At 38.0% G+C, this 24558-nt stretch overlaps 1 protein-coding gene across 1 annotated transcript in view; it reads right to left on the bottom strand.

The window, feature by feature from the left end:
• Positions 1-24558, bottom strand: part of Ptprd (protein tyrosine phosphatase, receptor type, D) — a 2326896-nt gene that overhangs the window by 1700800 nt on the left and 601538 nt on the right. The window contains 1 exon segment of the mRNA NM_001427220.1: positions 21592-21661. The gene's annotated coding sequence lies outside the window, so the exon portion shown is untranslated.

Below are 24558 nucleotides of genomic sequence, written 5' to 3' on the forward strand. Positions count from 1 at the left end.
GCTCTGGCTGTGTCTCTCAGGAGACATTTATATCCAGTTTCTATCAGCATACCCTTCTTAACTTCATCAATTTTATCTAGTTTTGGTGGCTGTATATATATATATATATATATGGGGCACATTTGGGCAGGCTCTGAATGGCTGTTCCGTCAGTCCCTGCTCCAAACTTTGCCTCCATATCACCTCCTATGAGTATTTTTGTTCCCCCTTTTAGGGAGTGAAGCATTTGCATTTTGGTTATCCTTCTTCTTGAGCTTCAAGTGGTCTAGGAGGTAATTTGAGCTTTTGGGCTAATATCCACTTATCAGTGAGTGCATACCATGAGTGTTTTTCTGTGATTGGGTTACCTTACTCAGGATGATATTTTCTAGTTCCAGCCATTTGCCTATGAATTTCATAAAGTCATTGTTTTTGATAGGTGAGTAGTACTCCATTGTGTAGATATACCACATTTTTTTGAATCCATCCCTCTGTTGAAGGGCATCTGGGTTCTTTCCAGCTTCTGGCTATTATAAATACGGCTGCTATGAACAGAGTGGAGCATATGTCTTTGCTATATGTTAGAGCATCTTTTGGGTATATGCCCAGGAGAGGTATAGATGGGTCCTCAGGTAGTGGAATGTCTAATTTTCTGAGGAACCTCCAGACTGATTTCCAGAATGGTTTTAGCAGTCTGCAATCCCACCAATAATGGAGGAGTGGTCCTCTTTCTCCACATCTTTGATAGCATCTGTTATCACCTGCGTTTTTGATCTTAGCCATTCTTACTGGTGTGAGGTGGAATCTCAGGGTTGTTTTGATTTGCATTTCTCTGATGACTAAGGATGTTGAACATTTCTTTATGTACTTCTCAGTCATTTGGTATTCCTCAGTTGAAAATTCTTTGTTTAGCTCTGAACTCCATTTTTAACAGGGATTTTTGGCTCTCTGTGGAGTCTAACTTCTTGAGTTATTTGTATATTTTGGATATTAGTCCTCTATGAGATGTAGGATTAGTAAAGATCTTTTCCCAATCTGTTGGTTGCCATTTTGTCCTAACCACAGTGTCCTTTGCATTACAGAAGTTTTGCAATTTTTATGTGGTCCCATTTGTCAATTCTTGACCTTAGAACATAAGCCATTGGTGTTCTGTTCAGGAAATTTGCCCATGCCCATGTGTTCGAGACTCTTCCCCACTTTTTTTTTTTTTTTATTAACTTGAGTATTTCTTATATACATTTCGAGTGTTATTCCCTTTCCCGGTTTCCGGGCAAACATCCCCCTCCCCCCTCCCCTTCCTTATGGGTGTTCCCCTCCCAACCCTCCCCCCATTGCCGCTCTCCCCCCATAGACTAGTTCACTGGGGGTTCAGTCTTAGCAGGACCCAGGGATTCCCCTTCCACTGGTGCTCTTACTAGGATATTCATTGCTACCTATGGGGTCAGAGTCCAGGGTCAGTCCATGTATAGTCTTTGGTAGTGGCTTAGTCCCTGGAAGCTCTGGTTGCTTGGCATTGTTGTACTTTTGGGGTCTCGAGCCCCTTCAAGCTCTTCCAGTTCTTTCTCTGAATCCTTCAATAGGGGACCTATTCTCAGTTCAGTGGTTTGCTGCTGGCATTCGCTTCTGTATTTGCTGTATTCTGGCTGTGTCTCTCAGGAGAGATCTACATCCGGCTCCTGTCGGTCTGCACTTCTTTGCTTCATCCATCTTGTCTAATTGGGTGGCTGTATATGTACGGGCCACATGTGGGGCAGGCTCTGAATGGGTGTTCCTTCAGTCTCTGTTTTAATCTTTGCCTCTCCCTTCCCTGCCAAGGGTATTCTTTTTCCTCATTTAAAGAAGGAGTGAAGCATTCACATTTTGGTCATCTGTCTTGAGTTTCGTTTGTTCTAGGGATCTAGGGTAATTCAAGCATTTGGGCTAATAGCCACTTATCAATGAGTGCATACCATGTATGTCTTTCTGTGATTGGGTTAGCTCACTCAGGATGATATTTTCCAGTTCCAACCATTTGCCTACGAATTTCATAAACTCGTTTTTGATAGCTGAGTAATATTCCATTGTGTAGATGTACCACATTTTCTGTATCCATTCCTCTGTTGAAGGGCATCTGGGTTCTTTCCATTTTCTGGCTATTATAAATAAGGCTGCGATGAACATAGTGGAGCACGTGTCTCTTTTATATGTTGAGGCATCTTTTGGGTATATGCCCAAGAGAGGTATAGCTGGATCCTCAGGCAGTTCAATGTCCAACTTTCTGAGGAACCTCAAGACTGATTTCCAGAATGGTTTTACCAGTCTGCAATCCCACCAACAATGGAGGAGTGTTCCTCTTTCTCCACATCCTCGCCAGCATCTGCTGTCACCTGAGTTTTTGATCTTAGCCATTCTCACTGGTGTGAGGTGAAATCTCAGGGTTGTTTTGATTTTCATTTCCCTTATGACTAAAGATGTTGAACATTTCTTTAGGTGTTTCTCAGCCATTCGGCATTCCTCAGCTGTGAATTCTTTGTTTAGCTCTGAACCCCATTTTTTAATAGGGTTATTTGTTTCCCTGCGGTCTAACTTCTTGAGTTCTTTGTATATTTTGGATATAAGGCCTCTATCTGTTGTAGGATTGGTAAAGATCTTTTCCCAATCTGTTGGTTGCCGTTTTGTCCTAACCACAGTGTCCTTTGCCTTACAGAAGCTTTGCAGTTTTATGAGATCCCATTTGTCGATTCTTGATCTTAGAGCATAAGCCATTGGTATTTTGTTCAGGAATTTTTTTCCAGTGCCCATGTGTTCCAGATGCTTCCCTAGTTTTTCTTCTATTAGTTTGAGTGTGTCTGGTTTGATGTGGAGGTCCTTGATCCACTTGGACTTAAGCTTTGTACAGGGTGATAAGCATGGATCGATCTGCATTCTTCTACATGTTGCCCTCCAGTTGAACCAGCATCATTTGCTGAAAATGCTATCTTTTTTCCATTGGATGGTTTTGGCTCCTTTGTCAAAAATCAAGTGACCATAGGTGTGTGGGTTCATTTCTGGGTCTTCAATTCTATTCCATTGGTCTATCTGTCTGTCTCTGTACCAATACCATGCAGTTTTTATCACTATTGCTCTGTAATACTGCTTGAGTTCAGGGATAGTGATTCCCCCTGAAGTCCTTTTATTGTTGAGGATAGCTTTAGCTATCCTGGGTTTTTTGTTATTCCAGATGAATTTGCAAATTGTTGTGTCTAACTCTTTGAAGAATTGGATTGGTATTTTGATGGGGATTGCATTGAATCTGTAGATTGCTTTCGGTAAAATGGCCATTTTTACTATATTAATCCTGCCAATCCATGAGCATGGGAGATCTTTCCATCTTCTGAGGTCTTCTTCAATTTCTTTCCTCAGTGTCTTGAAGTTCTTATTGTACAGATCTTTTACTTGCTTGGTTAAAGTCACACCGAGGTACTTTACATTATTTGGGTCTATTATGAAGGGTGTCGTTTCCCTAATTTCTTTCTCGGCTTGTTTCTCTTTTGTATAGAGGAAGGCAACTGATTTATTTGAGTTAATTTTATACACAGCCACTTTGCTGAAGTTGTTTATCAGCTTTAGTAGTTCTCTGGTGGAACTTTTGGGATCACTTAAATATACTATCATGTCATCTGCAAATAGTGATATTTTGACCTCTTCTTTTCCGATCTGTATCCGCTTGATCTCCTTTTGTTGTCTGATTGCTCTGGCTAGAACTTCAAGAACTATATTGAATAAGTAGGGAGAGAGTGGGCAGCCTTGTCTAGTCCCTGATTTTAGTGGGATTGCTTCAAGTTTCTCTCCATTTAGTTTAATGTTAGCAACTGGTTTGCTGTATATGTCTTTTACTATGTTTAGCTATGGGCCTTGAATTCCTATTCTTTCCAGGACTTTTATCATGAAGGGGTGTTGAATTTTGTCTAATGCTTTCTCAGCATCTAATGAAATGATCATGTGGTTCTGTTCTTTCAGTTTGTTTATATAATGGATCACGTTGATGGTTTTCCGTATATTAAACCATCCCTGCATGCCTGGAATGAAGCCTACTTGATCATGGTGGATGATTGTTTTGATGTGCTCTTGAATTCGGTTTGCCAGAATTTTATTGAGTATTTTTGCATCGATATTCATAAGGGAAATTGGTCTGAAGTTCTCTTTCTTTGTTGTGTCTTTGTGTGGTTTAGGTATAAGAGTAATTGTGGCTTCGTAGAAGGAATTCGGTAGGGCTCCATCTGTTTCAATTTTGTGGAATATTTTGGATAATATTGGTATGAGGTCTTCTATGAAGGTTTGATAGAATTCTGCACTAAACCCGTCTGGACCTGGGCTCTTTTTGGTTGGGAGACGTTTAATGACTGCTTCTATTTCCTTAGGAGTTATGGGGTTGTTTAACTGGTTTATCTGTTCCTGATTTAACTTCGATACCTGGTATCTGTCTAGGAAATTGTCCATTTCCTGAAGATTTTCAAGTTTTGTTGAATATAGGTTTTTATAGTAAGATCTGATGATTTTTTGAATTTCCTCTGAATCTGTAGTTATGTCTCCCTTTTCATTTCTGATTTTGTTCATTTGGACGCACTCTCTGTGTCCTCTCGTTAGTCTGGCTAAGGGTTTATCTATCTTGTTGATTTTCTCAAAGAACCAACTTTTGGTTCTGTTGATTCTTTCTATGGTCCTTTTTGTTTCTAATTGGTTGATTTCAGCTCTGAGTTTGATTATTTCCTGCCTTCTACTCCTCCTGGGTGCATTTGCTTCTTTTTGTTCTAGAGCTTTTAGGTGTGCTGTCAAGCTGCTGACATATGCTCTTTCCTGTTTCTTTCTGCAAGCACTCAGCGCTATGAGTTTTCCTCTTAGCACAGCTTTCATTGTGTCCCATAAGTTTGAGTATGTTGTATCTTCATTTTCATTAAATTCTAAAAAGTTTTTAATTTCTTTCTTTATTTCTTCCTTGACCAGGTTATCATTGAGTAGAGCATTGTTCAATTTCCACGTATATGTGGGCATTCTTCCCTTATTGTTATTGAAGACCAGTTTTAGGCCGTGGTGGTCCGATAGCACGCATGGGATTATTTCTATCTTTCTGTACCTGTTGAGGCCCGTTTTTTGACCAATTATATGGTCAATTTTGGAGAAAGTACCATGAGGAGCTGAGAAGAAGGTATATCCTTTTGCTTTAGGATAGAATGTTCTATAAATATCCGTTAAGTCCATTTGGCTCATGACTTCTCTTAGTCTGTCGACATCACTGTTTAATTTCTGTTTCCATGATCTGTCCATTGATGAGAGTGGGGTGTTGAAATCTCCCACTATTATTGTGTGAGGTGCAATGTGTGTTTTGAGCTTTAGTAAGGTTTCTTTTACGTATGTAGGTGCCCTTGTATTTGGGGCATAGATATTTAGGATTGAGAGTTCATCTTGGTGGATTTTTCCTTTGATGAATATGAAGTGTCCTTCCTTATCTTTTTTGATGACTTTTAGTTGGAAATTGATTTTATTTGATATTAGAATGGCTACTCCAGCTTGCTTCTTCTGACCATTTGCTTGGAAAGTTGTTTTCCAGCCTTTCACTCTGAGGTAGTGTCTGTCTTTGTCTCTGAGGTGTGTTTCCTGTAGGCAGCAGAATGCAGGGTCCTCGTTGCGTATCCAGTTTGTTAATCTATGTCTTTTTATTGGGGAGTTGAGGCCATTGATATTGAGAGATATTAAGGAATAGTGATTATTGTTTCCCTTTATATTCATATTTGGATGTGAGGTTATGTTTGTGTGCTTTCATTCTCTTTGTTTTGTTGCCAAGACGATTAGTTTCTTGCTTCTTCTAGGGTATAGCTTGCCTCCTTATGTTGGGCTTTACCATTTATTATCCTTTGTAGTGCTGGATTTGTGGAAAGATATTGTGTAAATTTGGTTTTGTCATGGAATATCTTGGTTTCTCCATCAATGTTAATTGAGAGTTTTGCTGGATACAGTAACCTGGGCTGGCATTTGTGTTCTCTTAGGGTCTGTATAACATCAGTCCAGGATCTTCTGGCCTTCATAGTTTCTGGCGAGAAGTCTGGTGTGATTCTGATAGGTCTCCCTTTATATGTTACTTGACCTTTTTCCCTTACTGCTTTTAATATTCTTTCTTTATTTTGTGCGTTTGGTGTTTTGACAATTATGTGACGGGAGGTGTTTCTTTTCTGGTCCAATCTATTTGGAGTTCTGTAGGCTTCTTGTATGTCTATGGGTATCTCTTTTTTTAGGTTAGGGAATTTTTCTTCTATGATTTTGTTGAAGATATTTACTAGTCCTTTGAGCTGGGAGTCTTCACTCTCTTCTATACCTATTATCCTTAGGTTTGATCTTCTCATTGAGTCCTGGATCCTGTATGTTTTGGACCAGTAGCTTTTTCCGCTTTACATTATCTTTGACAGTTGAGTCAATGATTTCTATGGAATCTTCTGCTCCTGAGATTCTCTCTTCCATCTCTTGTATTCTGTTGGTGAAGCTTGTATCTACAGCTCCTTGTCTCTTCTTTTGGTTTTCTATATCCAGGGTTGTTTCCATGTGTTCTTTCTTGATTGCTTCTATTTCCATTTTTAATTCCTTCAACTGTTTGATTGTGTTTTCCTGGAATTCTTTCAGGGATTTTTGTGTCTCCTCTCTATGGGCTTCTACTTGTTTATTTATGTTTTCCTGGAATTCTTTCAGGGATTTTTGCGATTCTCTCAGGCATTTTTGCGATTCCTCTCTGTAGGCTTCTACTTGTTCTCTAAGGGAGTTCTTCATGTCTTTCTTGAAGTCCTCCAGCATCATGATCAAATATGATTTTGAAACTAGATCTTGCTTTTCTGGTGTGTTTGGATATTCCGTGTTTGCTTTGGTGGGAGAATTGGGCTCCGATGATGCCATGTAGTCTTGGTTTCTGTTGCTTGTGTTCCTGCGCTTGCCTCTCGCCATCAGATTATCTCTAGTGTTACTTTGTTCTGCTATTTCTGACAGTGGCTAGACTGTCCTATAAGCCTGTGTGTCAGGAGTGCTGTAGACCTGTTTTCCTCTCTTTCAGTCAGTTATGGGGACAGAGTGTTCTGCTTTCGGGCGTGTAGTTTTTCCTCTCTACAGGTCTTCAGCTGTTCCTGTGGGCCTGTGTCTTGAGTTCACCAGGCAGCTTTCTTGCAGCAGAAAATTTGGTCTTACCTGTGGTCCCGAGGCTCAAGTTCGCTCGTGGGGTGCTGCCCATGGGCTCTCTGCAGCGGCAGCAACCAGGAAGACCTGTGCCGCCCCTTCCGGGAGCTTCAGTGCACCAGGGTTCCAGATGGTCTTTGGCTTTTTCCTCTGGCGTCCGAGATGTGTGTGCAGGGAGCAGTCTCTTCTGGTTTCCCAGGCTTGTCTGCCTCTCTGAAGGTTCAGCTCTCCCTCCCACGGGATTTGGGTGCAGAGAACTGTTTATCTGGTCTGTTTCCTTCAGGTTCCGGCGGGGTCCTGCCGTTCCTGGGCCCTCCCCCACGGGAGCCCAGAGGCCTTATACAGTTTCCTCTTGGCCAGGGATGTGGGCAGGGGTGAGCAGTGTTGGTGCTCTCTTCCGCTCTGCAGCCTCAGGAGTGCCCACCTGACCAGGCGGTTGGGTCTCTCTCTCACCGGGTCTGGGAGCAGAGAGCTGCTGCCGGTCATGTGTTTTTTTAAGCATGTGAAGCAATACATACTCTAAGACATGTCTTGATATGACCGACAACTGCATACTCAATCTGCCATCCTATTGTGTACTTAGCAAGTTTTAAGATTCGTTTGACATTAAGAAAACCAACATTACAATGCTTTGGATTTCATAAATAATCAGCTTTTGCAACCAAAAACAAATTCATAGATTTAATCTTAATCTGTGTAATATTGTAATATTGTTATCTGACACACAAACTGCAGGCAGAGAGATGAAACATTGAGAGAAGTATTTAGATGTGAGTTTGACTTCATCGACGCTAGTCCAAGAGGAAGCCTCTTCCTTCCTTAAAGTGACATATCATCAACAGCAAAATCTCATGTACCCTACTGGACACACTATTTACTAATAGATTTATGCCTTCCAGTCCTTCCACAGAAAGTGTGGTTTGCAAACATGATAGATGATATTTGAGAGCATCTACTGAAAGGTGTGTGTGTGGGGGTGTGGTTGTTGTGAAGAAGGTAACAGGTATTAGAAAATCAGGGAAACACAGAAAAGGGCCTGTGTGGCAGTCACCTGGCAGTGAGAGTCAACACTCGTGAGCCTCATCGGATGGAAAACATAACTGGCAGAGCGACAAGAAGGATTTTCAATTATATTCTCCATCCCAGAACTTACCAAACCTGGTGCCTGTTTGATAACCAACCTGAGCAGTGCTGATCTGAACTGCAAGTGCATCCTTGTTGCACTGAAGCCATTGTGAACTACTGTCATTTGCATGCAGATGTGACCTGACAGAGCTGCCACCTAAGGAAATGGGGCACAGATGAAAAGCCAATCATCCCAATACAGTGGGTATTTCATTATAAATTATGAGAAAAGTCATTATGCTAATTTACTGTAGTTTATGTATACTGGGTAGCTGTGACAAGATTTACATTGGCCAAGTTTTATTTTAGCTACTGGACTGAATAAAATGGTATAAATGTGAGCCAATATTCTGAATTCCCACTTAAAAATGATTTCTTCTGCTAATTGTTTTCATGTTCTCAGTAATTCACAACTATAAAACAGTAAGCCCATTGAATTATACAGATGTAATTAGGTTGTTCCTTCAAAATATTTTATGTCTCAGTACATTTATGACTCCAAAAATCTTTATATTGGTTTTCTGTAAATCTCCTTTTGGATGAGATTGTATTCTAGCTCAGAAAATGAAATTGCTTTAAAAATACATATTATTCGCTACAAATTTAAAAGTTAAAATAAAAACACTAGTTTATCTTTTAACCAATGTTTAAAGATAAAAAAAAACAGGGAGATTTAGAGAATATATGTAAATGGACAATGAGGGTGTCACTATTATGATTAGTTCAGCTATCTAGGAAATTGCCATAAATATAGATAATAAGACATTTACAAAAATTTTTGGAAACCATCGCATTTCAAATACTATCATGATAGGAATTTTAAATATAGCTCGGTATGGTGATGCAAAACTTTGATTCCAGTATTCTCAAGGCAAAGGAAGGTGAGTCTTTGTAATTTCAAGGCCAGCCTGGTCTACACTGTAAATTCTAGGATAGCAAAGGCTACACAGAGATCCTGTTTCAAAAGCAAACAAAGACTTTGAATGATATTACATACTGTAAACCTTACACATATGTCCTATTTCAAAGCAGATACTCAAATCTCCTCTTTTGGTTTCCGTACACCAAAACTGTGTATGTCAGATATTTGGTTAGTAAAGATCTTTTCCGAGTCTGTATGCTTTTGTTTTGTCCCATTGACAGTGTTCTTCACTTTACAGGTTTTCTGTTTCATTAGGTCCTGTTTATAAGTTATTGATCTTAGTGTTTGTATTATTGGTGTTCTGTTCAGGAAGTTTTCTACTGTGGCAACGCATTCAAGAATATTTCCTACCTGCATTTCTATCAAGTTCAGTGTATCTGGTTTTATGTTGAGGTCTTTGATGAACTTAGACTTAAGATTTGTGCATGGTGGTAGTTATTTGTCTATGTGCATTCATCTACAAACTAACATTTAGTTAGACCAGCACCATTTGTTGAAGATGTTTTATTTTTCCAGTGTATATTTCTGCTTTCTTTATAGAAAATTAGGTATCCATAGGTGTGTAGATTTATGTCTGAATCTGTGATTTAATTCCATTGATCATCATGTCTATTTTTAATGCCAATACATTGCAATTTTTGTGACCACAGCCCTGTAGTGCAGTTTGAGATCAAAGATGGTGATACCCCAAGACGTTCTTAAATTGTAGAGGATTGTTAAGGATGTGCTGTTTTTTGTTTGTTTTTTCATATGTATTGGACTATTCTTTCAAGGTCTAACATCAAAATTATATAAGGAAGTCAAGAAGATAGATATCACCAAACTATGTAGTGTAAATTTAAAAAAAAAACAGGTATAGTTCTATACAAATGAATTCTCAACAGAGCACTCTCAAATAGCCAAGAAAAACTTAAAGAAATGTTCAATATCTTTAGCCATCAGAAAAATGAAAATTGAAATGACTTTGAGATTCTGCCTATACCTTTCAGAATGAACAAGACAAACATACACACACACACACACACACTCACACACCACACACACACACACACACACACACACACACACACACATAAACACACAGGACAGCTCATGCTGATAGGGTTGTGGAGCAAGCAGATCATGCCTCTACTGTTGGTGGGAATACAAACTTGTATATCTACTTTGGAAATCAATATGGTTGTTTCTCACAAAATTGGAAATTGATCCACCTTAAGACCCAGCTATACCACTCCTGGGCATATCCCTTAAGGACACTCCATTCTATCACAAGGACATTTGCTTAACTGTGTTCATAGCAACTTTATCCATAATGTGCAGATAGTTGAAACAACCCAGATATCTCTCAACCAAAAAAAAAAAAAAAGACAGAGAAAATGTGGAACATTTTCACAATGGACTTTTACTCAGCTGGTAAATGCAATGATGCCATGAAATTTTCAGGCGAATGAATGGTACTGTAAAAAGAAAGAAAAATCATCCTGAGGGAGATAATCCATCCTCAGAAAGATAAACTTGTTATGTACTTGCTTATAAGAGAATGTCAACTGTAAAGTTAAAGACAATTATGCCACAGTCAACAGTCCCAGAGAAGCTAAGGAACAAAAAGGGCTTAAGGGAGACCACAGGGATTTCCAGGGAAAGGGGGAATAGACAGGATTTTGCAGGTGGCTGGTGGGAAAAAGAGAAATCATATGGCGAAGAGTGGGAGAGAGACAATACAAAGAGAAATTATTGGAATTTGGGGACATTTCGGATTGAAGTATAAACACACTGGTCTTATTTTTGACTATTATACTGTTTGGTTGATGCTCTTGGGAGGACTGCTCTTCTATGAAGGGAAAGGGATGGATCTAGGGGAGAAAGGAAACAAGCAGGATGGGAAAGAGGCTAGGAGGAGGGGAGGGAGGGGAAACTACAGTGGGATTTAATATATGAGAGAAAAACAATTATTAAAAAAATAAAAACTGTGTGTTCTATTCCAGTTTCCTACAAATGTTCCCAATACAGGAGGCATCAAAGCATCCTCAAGGACAGAATTATAGATAGGTGTTCTTTATAATTGGTGCTGTACACTTAAAAGTAAGGACCCTGTTCACCTCCAGTCAAAACAAAGCCAACTTTGTATATATTTTCTTCCATAAACTTGGAGAAAGTTAAACTACATGTTTTCTCGAAATGATTCTAATGTCTGTGCTTCTAATACATTGGCATCTCATACTACTTTTATATCTACTACTATTCTTTTTATTGGATATTTTATTTATTTACATTTCAAATGTTATCCTCTTTTCTGGTTCCACCTTTCCCATTCCTCTCCCCTGCTTATATGAGGATACTCTCCCTCTCACCCACTCACTCTCACCTTAACACCCTGGCATTCCCCTACACTGGGGAAAAGAGCCGTCACAAGACCAAGGGCCCCTCCTCCTATTGATGCCAGAAAATGCCATCCCTTGTTACATATGTGGCTAGAGACATGGGTCCCTCCATGTGTACTCTTTGGTTAGTGGTTCAGTCCCTGGGAAATGTGGGGGTGGGGAGTCTGGTTGGTTGATATTGTTGTTCTTCCTGTGGGGTTGCAAACCCTTTCAGCTCCTTCAGTTCTTTCTCTAACTCCTTCATTGACTGATGGTTAGCTTGTAGCATCCTCATCTGTATCAGAAGACTCTGGCATAGCCTCTCAGGAGACCCATTTTCTCTCCATGACCAGAAACACACATGCTTTTTGGCAGACCTCAAGCCTAGCCCGCTGTACATTCTGATAACATGTGAGATCCATAACAACATTGTGTAAAATCAACTTTCTCAGTTTTAGTATGTTCTCAGTTATGTTTAATATTAACCATAGCAATTCAATTATTATACTTAATTGCCAATTAAAGAAAAAGTAAAAATGACTCTGAATTCTTCAAGCATAAAATAAATGCATTCTGGCACAATAAAAGTCAATAAAAATGGGACATTTGTATGTTCATGACCTACAAGCATTGATATGCTTGTATGTCTGTGTTTGAGGGGACACAACGGTGAGGCGTTTCAAAATGCACAATTTTATGACATAAGCTTTAATTAGTATTTGCTAACTAGTTTATGCTCAGATTTTTTTTATGGCAGTGTGGTGGAGCATGCCTTTAATGCCATCATTTAGGAGGCAGAGACAGGTGGATCTTCGCGTTCCCGATCATCCAGTGGTACATAATGATATCCTATCTAAAATTAAAAAATAAAAAAGTAAATATACTGGCCAGATTGCATAAGGTCCCCTTGAAAGTAAATTCATCTTAAACCAACCATGTCTATAAATAATCTGCTTCCAAGTAAGGTTATACTCATAGCTAGCAATAGGACTTGGATGCCTTTGATAGCCACGGAAGGCATCATTTAATCCCAGCTAGTTGGGAGGCAGGACAATAGAAATCTAAGGCCAGTCTGGACAAGAGGGGGGTCATATTACACTCATAAAAGGCAGATTGGTACATTTTACAATTTACATTTGAAATGTTATTCTCTTTCCCAGTTTTCTGTCCATAACCCTCTCTCCCATCCCATCCCCTTATTCTAATAATGGTGGTCGACCTCCCCTATCATACCCCCCTTCCCACCTCCCTGCCTTGACAATCCCCCACACTGGGGGCATAGCCTTGGCAGTATCAAGGGTTTCTCCTTCCATTGGTGCCCAACAAGGCCATCCTCTGCTATTATGTTTAGAATTTATGAATTATTTCTGTCATAGCTATTCTCTATTTCTACAATTTTAGAGATATATGATATACTATTTAAATAATGAGTAACATTTCAAATGTCCTATGACTATACAATTTTATTTTTAAATATTATAAAATATATTTAATATAATATAACAAATAGCTTTCAATGTGTAAATTATGACAATCATTTGTCATTTCAATTTCTTCTGTAATGATATTACATAATATTTATTAATAGGGTATTATAAATTTCCTTTCATTTAAGAAGGTAATTTTCCTTTGACAATCATTTCGATGTGTTGTTTTCTTATGCCTGGGTTTTGTGTGTGGGAGAAAACCAACTCCTAGTATCTTCATTGAAATTATACAATGGACTCTCATAAGGTGATACTTAAAGATAAAACACTATATGATATTTTGCCTTGTAAGCATACACTGCAGTTTACTTGTCCCATGTTTTCTATCACTGATGTTACAAGATTTAGCTTAAGTCCTTCAGAGGGATTTTGAAAATATTACCGTTAAGAAATTTTATCTTATGATAATATAGATAAAAGTAAAAGTATTTGAAATAAGCATAACACCAACTGTTTCACATACAAACTATGGTAGGTTTACTAGATTCTGAGCAAATTGAATGATGGGAGAATTCACAATCGTTAGAGAAATCTATTATTGATGGTCAACGAGATAGGTAAAATTTAAATACCTTTTAAATCCCTCACTTTACTTTGTGGAAATAAGAAATTTCCTGGAGTCTTTCCTGGAGAAATACTTGTACAAAAAGAGTACTTCACAGATTTTTAGTGTTTAGGGATGGTCCATGCACTTCAATACAAGAACAGACAATAGATTAGCTAGTTTTGCTAGCTGGTGTGGCATTTCCCTACCATTTTTCTTCATAAATTCAAAAAGGGAAAAGAACATTTAAGAGAAAAGAGCTAGGCAGACAAGGTATCTCAAGACAATTTAGAAGTGAGGCCTAATTCAGTTTGCTAGGAAATGGTTTAACGGGGTGTTCTAAACGCTTCCTTAAATGACCAACGCTGCCGTATCTACAGAGATTGATGCTTTTTCTGGAGAAATGCAGAATGCACTCATGAGAAAAGCCAGCTTTAAATATCTACCTCTCCCGGCCAGGTCTATGCACCAAACATTTCACTGCACTTCCTACTATTTCTGACTGTGGTACAATAGTCTGAACCTGCCCTTGGTAAGCAGGGCAGGAGGCCAGAGAGACTAGAAAGAACTTGGTCACCTGGTGCTTGTGCACTGTTGCAGAATCTAACCCACTTGGGCAGGCAGAGAAGTCAAATCTCAACATAGAATAACCAGGAATTTACCAGGAATTAATATTGTTTTAAATATTAAAAATAACTATAAACATTTTAATACTTTTAAAATTATAAGAAAAGTCCCAGATCCTGCTTTAGTTTCTCAAGAGAAGAATCTGTTCTAATAGACTGAGTACAAATATGGACTCAAGTTTTATCTATGCTCAGTTCTACCAAATTATGATAATAGGCCTGTCTTCACCACAAGGCAATTTCACAACAACACTGGTCTGCACTGCCCGCTCTTTCAGAGTATCCAATATTATCTGTTACAGGCTTGATATAGCCAACATGGTGTGGTTTGGATTCCAGGTACACTATACATTTACAAGAACTCATTCCTCAATAAGAGGAAGCTGTGGTCCAGTAAGCATGGAAGAGATCTGGTTTAGTGATGTCAAACTTCAGAACAGATGTGAGAAGGATATGAAAGAGTAGCACACCACAAAACCTACAGTTGTTCTCAGGTGACAAGGAAACAGCACCGATCGATGTGAACACCCCATTAAGTGCGCTAGCAAACCAGAGAATGCATTGTCTGCAATATGAAGCATGCCTCTCGAGACTCGGCCATGGTAGAATAAATAAAAAGGGGTAAATCCTTCTATTAATTCAGTTCCCTTAGACCATTGATAGGAATTGTAAAGTCAGTTTCCTGAAAATAGCTTGCACGTTGGAAAGTACTGCATTGTAAATGAATGCCCACGTAAAGGAGTGAAATAATCACCTTATGTACATGGAGGAAAGTAACCTAATTAGTATCTGGAGTGAATGGATAAGAATTTCTGTTATGAACTCAAAAACAGTTATTTTAGAGTAAAACAAGAATTCATTCTGCGTGAGGGGGGATAAGTTGTATATAGTATATGGTTTTCTTTAAGGTGACAGTGAAAATTGAGTCCATAATTTGTAAATACCTGACAGCACTCTAGAGAGAAGCACTATGTATTATTCATTCCATATTTTGGTCATGCTACATATGTATATGTATGTGCCAAAATATACTGGCTAACTGTGTTATTAGATTTTAAAAGATGATAGAAAAATATTAATTTTAAATTTAATATATATTTACGTATATATAAATATATATGTTCTTTATAGAGCACATGGTTCTGTAACTACTTTATCTTTATCTTCAGTATTACCATATGCTGGAACATATAAACATGAACATTTTAGGGTTATAGGATACAAGACAATAGTTCTGTTTCCTCATTACGGGTTTCAGGATGATTTGTGGATACCACAACCTATCAAAGTTAAAGTATTTTATAAAATAATCTGTATGTAGTGTGCATAAAATCAGCACATATTATCCCGTATGATCTGAAGTATATCTTGGCTGTTTTTAATTCTGATTTCAGTTTAAATGCTATGTAAATTGTTACATTGAATTGTTTAGCGAATGAATAAGACATGAATAGAGGAAAATTTGAGGCTTCTGTATAGAAGCTGTTATTCTGAACTTTCAATCCATGGGTTAGTCAAATCAGTACAGTTGGTGAATACTCAGTGTTAAATGCACATTTGCAGGAAACACTTAAATAAAAATATTAAAGGCATTGAAATGTACAATAAAAATGTACAAGATTAAATTAAGAAGTGTACCAGCATGACCTCTTTCCTGCTTAGTGTTTAGTAAATGTGTCAAAAGCTCAGGTGATCTTGGAGGAAAAAAATCTTTATTAAGAAAATCCATCTTCCTGTGAGCTATTTCCTTGATTAATGATTGAAATGAGATGTCCCCACCCACTGTCCTTGAATGGTGGTTCTTGGATAAATGAGAAAGCAGATATTGAGAGTTAGGCAGAAGGCAATAGTGCTCCATGGCTGCTTCTGCTTTAATTCTTTGTGTGTGTGTGTGTGTGTGTGTGTGTGTGTGTGTGTGTGTATTAGGAACATCAGTTTGTAATTTATTTTCTTTTTTTTTTAATTTTTTTCTTAGATATATATCTTTACTTAAATTTCTAATGTTATTCCCCTTCCCAGTTTCCTGTCAATAAGCACCCATCCCCTCTACTTCGACTCCCCCATATGGGTATTCCCCCCATACATCCCCCTTACTGGCCCTCCATGTTTCCCTGCACTGGTGGCCCAACATTCACAGGACCAAGGGCTTCTCCTTCCACTGGTGCCCCAACAGGATAATCTCTGCTACATATGCAGTTGGAGCCCTGGGTCAGTCCATGTATAGTCTTTCAGTAGTGGTTTAGTCCCTGGAAGCTCTGGTTGGTTGGCATTGTTGTTTTTATGAGGTTGCAAGCTCCTTCAACTCTTTCAATACCTCCTCTAACTCCCCCAAAGGGGGTCCTGTTCTCAGTTTGGTGGCTTGCTGTTAGCATTGATCTCTGTATTGGACATGCTCAGGATGTGTCTCTCAGGAGTGATCTATATCTGGTCCCTTTCAGCATGCATTTTTTAACTTCATCAATCTTATCTAGTTTTTGTGACTGTATATATATGGGACATGTGTGAGGCAGGCTCTGAATGGCCATTTCTTGAGTAGCTGCTCTAAACTTTGCTTCCATATCCCCTCCTATAGATATTTTTTTTCCCTTTTAAAAAGGAGTGGGAGCATCCGCATTTTGGTCATCCTTCTTTTTGAGCTCCTGTGGTCTGTGAATTGCATCTTGGGTAATTCGAGCTTTTGGGGTAATATCCACTTATCAATGAGTGCTTACCAAGTGTGTTTTTCTGTGATTAGGTTACCTCACTCAAGATGATAGTTTCTAGTTCAATCCATTTGTCTATGAATTTCACGAAGTCATTGTTTTTAATAGCTTTGTAGTATTCATTGCGTAGATTTACCACACTTTTTTAATCCATTCTTCTGCTGAAGGGCATCTGAGTTCTTTACAGCCTCTGGCTATTATAAATAAGGCTGCTATGAACATAGTGGAGCATGTGTCTTTGTTGTATGTTAGAGCATCTTTTGGGTATATGCCCAGGAGAGGTATAGCTGGGTCCTCAGGTAGTGGAATGTCCAATTTTCTGAGGTCACTCCAGACTGATTTCCAGAGTGGTTGTAAAAGTTTGCAATCCCACCAACAATGGAGAAGTGTTCCTCTTATTCCACATCCTCGCCAGCATCTGCTGTCACCTGAGTTTTTGATCTTAGCCATTCTAACTGGTATGAGGTGGTGTGGGGGTTGTTCAATGCAATCCCCATCAAAATTCCTACTCAATTCTTTATAGAGATAGAAAAAGCAATGTGCAAATTCATTTGGAATAACAAAAAACCGAGGATAGTGAAAATTATATTCAACAATAAAAGGACTTCTTTTTTTTTTTTTTTTTTCGGAGCTGGGGACCGAACCCAGGGCCTTGCGCTTGCTAGGCAAGTGCTCTACCACTGAGCTAAATCCCCAACCCCAATAAAAGAACTTCTGAGGGAATTACCATCCCTGATTTCAAGCAGTTTTATAGAGCACTAGTCATAAAGACTGTATGGTACTGGTACAGAGACCGGCAGATTGATCAGTGGAATAAAATTGAAGACCCAGAAATGAACCTACACACCTATGGCCACTTGATCTTTGACAAAGAAGATAAAATTGTCGAATGGAAGAAAGATAGCATTTTCAACAAATGGTGCTGGTTCAACTGGAGGTCAGCATGTAGAAGAATGCAGATCGATCCATTCTTTACACCATGTACAAAGCTTAAGTCCAAGTGGATCAAGCACCCCACATAAAACCAGATACACTCAAACTAATAGAAGAAAGAGTGGGGAAGCATCTCGAATACATGGGCACTGGGGAAAATTTCCTGAAGAAAACACCAATGGCTTATGCTCTAAGATCATGAATCGACAAATGGGACCTCATCAAACTGCAAAGCTTCTGCTTTAATTCTCACCTCTATGTTCTTGCCTTGCCTTCCTTTGAGTACAGAGTGTGGTTTGTATGTGTAATATGAAGTAAAACTCCTTCTGTCCAAGTTATTCCTCATTACGTTTTGTGACAGCATAAGGAAACCATAAGACTTGGGATAAGTCAACTCCTTCTTTTGGAAAAAATGTTTAATTTTCATTTATAGCATAGTTTTTATTGAAACATATTGAATAATGTTTAAAGTAAAATACATTATATTTTTAACTTCTGTAATACTTTTCTTATCCTCAAAATCATAACTGATAAGACAACATGAGAAAATTGAAAAGGACAGGAACATTTAAAGGAATTGAAATTTTTCTTTCTGGGAAAGTAGCCCCTTAAATTCAGAGGAATGGGAAAGATAAGAGGCTTCCAGGGGGAAAATGTGAGTTAAATTTTAATGTGTTGGAAGTTGAGATATGATCATGGTGAGAAATAATCCTGCTGAGTTCTCAGGAACAAAATGTGTGGAGGATATATTGATGTGCATGTCCTGAGCTGTGAATCACTCATGATAAGACTAGATGAGTTTATCAGTTGATCTATTAAGTAATGAGGGTAGATACCTGAGAGAAGATCAGAGCAGATGGTAACTCCTGGGAGAGATATCTCTGACAAGAACAAATGTCAGGGGGAATGAAGAGTTAAATACATTAGTGGCATGTGAGAGGAAAAAAAAGAGACCACTTGTGGTTTTCCACATACTCAGACAATCCTGATTAGGGACTGAAGAGATGGTTCAGAGGTTAAGTGCACTTGTTTTTCTTTGAGACAAACTGAGTTCTGTTCCTATTACCCCCATCTGGAGACTTCAGTCCTCCGGAGATACAGCAAGTGCTCTTAAGAGCAGAGACATCGCTTCAGCCACATAAGTGATTATTATGGTTGTGCTATTTGGTTTGAGGTTGATTGCTTCATCAGAAACCTTGCACAGTGCTGTTAAAATCTCCATTATGTTCTAGAAGGGTGATAAACTAATTTGCTGTTACATAGAATTCATGCATGTGGTTAATAATAGATGCTCAAATAACTTTGTTAAGTGTTTCACTACTGACAATACTGAACAGCAAAGTGTGTATGCAAAGTGTGTATGCAAAATTACTGAATCTGGCATTCTGTCTAGATGAAGGTCATGGGCCATTTCTATCACTACAGAAGGCAAAACATATTTTGAGATAACATTTGTAAAATGTGCTGGACAGCTTTTGTTCCAACTCGTAAGAGAGAAATTTACCCCTGATATATAATAGTTTTATGTGATGCTTCATCCGTGTGTGCAGGCGATTGGGAATTATGAGAACTTAGGACTCAAAGGGTTGTTCTAGGATAAATTTATTTTAAGTTTTATAAAGCAGTAGTGTGGAGAAAATAGATTTTCATTTCTGAGAAGTATTAGATTTCTAAAGGTATGAGAAATGGAAAATTCATTTCTGAGTAACAAAAATTTAAATGGATTTCAAATTGTATTAGAAATATTTAGTCCTAAATGAGAAGCAACTTTAGATAAGTAGGGTGTGTACTCAGTAATATTAGAGGTTAATGGTGTTTTGACAATCTGGCGTGCCAGGATATATCATTTAGTATCAAAGCTGCTTCCTTTTAGAATAGAGAAGGAGCTTGACTCACCAAATATGAGCTCCCGGCATAGGTGCCAAGAACATGGAACTCATGATCATGCGTAGAGAATGTTATCTGGTGCCCTACGAGGAGCAACTCAGATATACTCCAGTTTCATGTTTACAGAGATATTGTTCAATGGAATTCTCACTACTCTCATCTCATGAATGTCTTTTCTTTAGAGTGTAACATCTTCTAGTTCACGACTAAGGATATAATTGAATAAGGAAGAATATAAGGAAAGGAGGAAGGAAGAAAAGAAAGAATGAATGAAGAAAGAAGGAAGGAAGCAAAGAAGGGAGGAAAAGACAATGAAACAACCACAGTACGGAGCTAATTCCACTAAGGGAACTTAATACACAGCAACAGTAGTGGGATCTACAAATTTACCTAAAGAAATACTTTGGAGACAGTCCCTGTGATATAGAGTTTCTTTTTCAATCATTTGGCTATTTGGTTTTTCTGTAATGGCCATTATGGAATTTTCCTATTCCCTCAATGTCTGCGATTGATATATTAAGATATGTTTACCAGGTACTGCTCTAGTGCTCTTCAATTTTTCATTCACAGCCACCATTTCCTTATAATATATAATTGTAAAAGTTCACTTCCTACCACAGTATGTGTTATACCAGTGTCAATCCCATTTCATTTTCAAAAGTTGTTTGAGCGTATGGTGTTTTTATTTGTGTGTACATGGTTTACATGTGGGTGAGTGCACATGTATGAGTTTACATGTGAGAGGGTGTACATGAGGCTTGAGGTGGGTCAGGACTCAATCTCAATAACTTTTTCACCTCGTTATTGAGGCAGGATCTCTCAGTCAAACTTGCAGCTTGTCCATATGCCAATTCTTGCTAACCACCTTGGTCTGTGGTTTGTCCATCTGTCTTTACCTTCTGATGCTGGAATTTTAGGCAAGGCCACCAAAAATAGCCAGTGTTTGTGTGAATGCTGAGGATAGCAAGCATTTCAATTCTACAGGCAAATTTATCATCCTCAAGCTTAGCATTTATAGTTACATATAAGTGAGCTCCTCTTCCAAGTTTCTAGTGATTGGGGTCGCAGAGGTAGCTAAGCGTTTGAGAGAGCATGCAGATCTTGCAGAGACCCCAGTTGAGCTCCTAGCATTCATGTTTGGTGATGCACAACTCCTGGAACTATAGCTCGTACAGATGCCCACTTTGAGATTCCAAGGGCACTCACACTTACATGTGCACATACTATACTTATATACACATACATATGTAATAAAAATTAAATGCCATTTACAAAAAGGTTTCTAGTGCATAAAGAAAAGCAGGGTAGTTTTTATACCTTGGATCCCTGCATTCAGAGACTGAAGTAGGAGGATTAAAAGTTCAAGGCCAGCCTGAGTTACACTATCACACCCAGTCTCAAAAATAAAACAAAGAAAATTATGTGAGGATAAAAGATGCTTTTAGGTAATTTAAGCAATAGTGGCCTGAACGCGATCCTCATAACACCTGAAGAATTGAATATGATTGTAGCTTTAGCTCTCTTGAAGAATGGTTCTTCCACAATTGCTTATAATCTAACCTATTGTTCATAATTTATTTAAAGAAAGGTGCTCAGCAATGATAGCATAAGTCTAGCTATTTCTAAAATCAGAAGATCATCATATCTATTCTAGCATATAATTTAAATTTTACAACTGCAGGTTTCAAAATGCTTTTTATTATTTGAATAATTGAAAAGAGTAGCAAAGCTATTATCCCTCCTTTAAAATAATGCACCAATTAGTGCCTCCTGGCATCTCTATTTCTGTTCTACATTAAGATAGGCACACAGATTTCACTAAACCGAGCTCACAAAGAAAGATGTGTAAGACTTACCAAGTAAGAGCCTCCCCCGAAGGGGAGCGGTGTCTGGGGGATGGAAAGTGCACAACTCCTCAAGATTCCCCTGAAGAAGAAAATGGGGACACCTTTAATCCACACATATGAGGACTATATATTGCACATCTAAGTAAATCAATGAGAAGGCTTTGGAGTATTTACAGACTAGTGAAATTGATAAATTATTTTTAATAAATCACAGTCAAAATGGGATTTCAGTTATTTAGTATAAGGTAATATATTCCAGAGTATTGAAAGCTTATCTAAAGTCCTTAAACATTTCTCTGTTCTATACTGCCATAGGATAGGAGAAGAGTTTCTTGAGTGATCATAAAAACACTTTTGTTCCCATGAAAGATAATGTAATTTATTAAGACATACTTTGGATTTTATGCATGAGATTTGGAAGTCTGTGTTTGATTTTCTGAATTTCAATGGAAAAATAAAGATACCAGGTATTTTTCTAATTGGGTATCTAGAAGTTTTCTCACTGAAATATGAAGGATTGATCTACCAAACTGTCATGATTATCTGCTGACTTCTTCCATATTCAAATTACTGAAATATGATTGCAAAGTTTACCACTTTTAATTTAATGGTATAAAGCAATACAAAACATTGAGATAACAGCGAAGGTAAAATAAAAATCAGAATAAACACTCCTCCATGCACCTAAATGAAAGATATGTAAATCAGAAGCTGAATATTTATCAAGCAAACAAAGAAATATCATCTAGAATTCAACGGCTCAAAAAATACCCTACATTTAATAGCAGAAGGCCGAATTATACCGCAAAGGTACTCAGATCAATGGTAACCATTCAATGGCCAGGGAGAACATTTGCATATGACTATGAAAACACTTTGTACAATTTCTACCCTTTCTGACCAAGAAGTTCAGGTCTCTGTCATCATTGACCTCATGTCACCTTCACCACACACACTTAAGTCTCTGATATTTATTTCATCTAGAAGATTCTCTCTATGAAATTGTTGCTCATTCACTCTCACTGAAGTACAGGTCTAACCTAGTGGGAGACCATAGCTCCTGGGTCTGTCAATCACTAACTTGATTATTTTTAATATGTATTTCATTTATTTCTCACATGTATACATATTAGACTTTTTTCCTCTAAAATCTTTTAGTTCACCCATTTTTCCTCCATTTTGTGTGAGTTCAAAGTTTCATAGCAATCCTACCATGAATTCAACTCAGATCCTGGTACATACTAAATTTAAGGGTAGTCTGGGAAATCTGAAACCTTGTTGTGGAATAACAAATAAAATATTAAAAAATCTAACAAATTAAGAACAGGTATGCCAGTTGTACTTGTGCTAGTTGGAGTGACCCTGCAGTTATGAGAACTGAAATAAGAACAATATTTAGAAGTTACTATATATCAACATGTTTTATATACAATGTTTAATTTCTTATTTTCTTCTTTTTAGTAGAAAGTAATTTTTATTATTATTTGTATGTTAGTATCTCTATGTGTGCTTGTGTATTTGTATATGTGAGAAAGAAAGACAGACAGACAGACAGACAGACAGATGATAGACTGTACCATATGTCCACCTATATGTAGATATCTATACAGTCCAGAGGACTGTACATATTCCATGCAGCTGGAGTTATAGACTATTGTCTATAGCTATATCCTGAAATAACTGAGTTCTGAGAACTGTACTCTGGTCCTTTGCAAGAACAGGGCATTCTTATAACTATTGAACCAGCTTCTTGTCCCCAATCCTGAGTGTATTAATGTCCAAGCATTTTTTGTGAAGTACAAGGTACATTGTTTTATCTTCTTTTAAAATAAAAATTTGGCACAGAGAACTTTACTTACTTTGCTAAGATCTACTAGTCTGTAATTTGATAGAACTAGGGTTAAAATCCAGGTTGTTTGACTCTACCTGCAATTCTAGGTGCAGTATAATTCTGTTCATGACTAAAAGTTACACAGTGACATAGATGCTAAATGTCAGGAGAACAGTGGAAGTCATGTTTACTGGTTTTACACTCTTCTTCCAGTGTACTCCAGACTAGAGATCATGGTTGATCTCTTATAAGAGATCATGGTTGATTTTCTTATAAGTGAATATAGAATTTGTAAATCTATGATCTGAAGATCAGATTGTATTGCCATTATATCATCGTTGAAACTTTCCAAACAATTTTAAAAATACATTAGAATTTAAAGCTGGGGAATAGGGTTGGACACCCAAAATATTACCTCTTGGGAACCTAAGGCAGGGTATCTTTGTGAGTTTGATATCACCTTGAAATTCACGATTACCAGGTTAGCTAGAGACACTTGCCAAGCTCTTGTTACAAGGTGTGTGTGTGTGTGCACATGCGCGCGTGTGCTAGATAATCATGAGCCTGTGAGCATTGCTTAAGTTCCTACCTGAGTTCTGCCTGTGACTCCTTTCTATGATGGACTGTAACCTATACATTGAAATGAACCATTTCCTTCCCTATGTTCCTGTTTGTCAGAATGTTTTTTTTTAATTTATTTAATACTTAATAATAATTCTTTGGTTTCCGGGCAAACATCCCCCTCCCCCTCCCCTTCCTTATGGGTGTTCCCCTCCCAACCCTCCCCCCATTGCCGCCCTCCCCCCAACAGTCTAGTTCACTGGGGGTTCAGTCTTAGCAGGACCCAGGGCTTCCCCTTCCACTGGTGCTCTTACTAGGATATTCATTGCTACCTATGGGGTCAGAGTCCAGGGTCAGTCCATGTATGTCAGAATGTTTTATCACAGAAACACAGAGATATTTATTCTGTGATTTATTTTGTTAAATAGTAAAGTAACAATAACATGCAAGTGGTAAGGGAGACAAAATGTAGGGGAAAATGCAAAAAAAATGAGTAGGTTTTTTGTTGTAAACGGAACTTTGCAGAATAGATTGTAGACAGAGAATGTCTGATGATTGTAAGGAGCACAATTTCAGGGAAAAGT

This window comes from Rattus norvegicus, chromosome 5, assembly GCF_021556685.1.
Source record: "Rattus norvegicus strain SHRSP/BbbUtx chromosome 5, alternate assembly SHRSP_T2T, whole genome shotgun sequence".
NCBI lineage: Eukaryota > Metazoa > Chordata > Mammalia > Rodentia > Muridae > Rattus > Rattus norvegicus.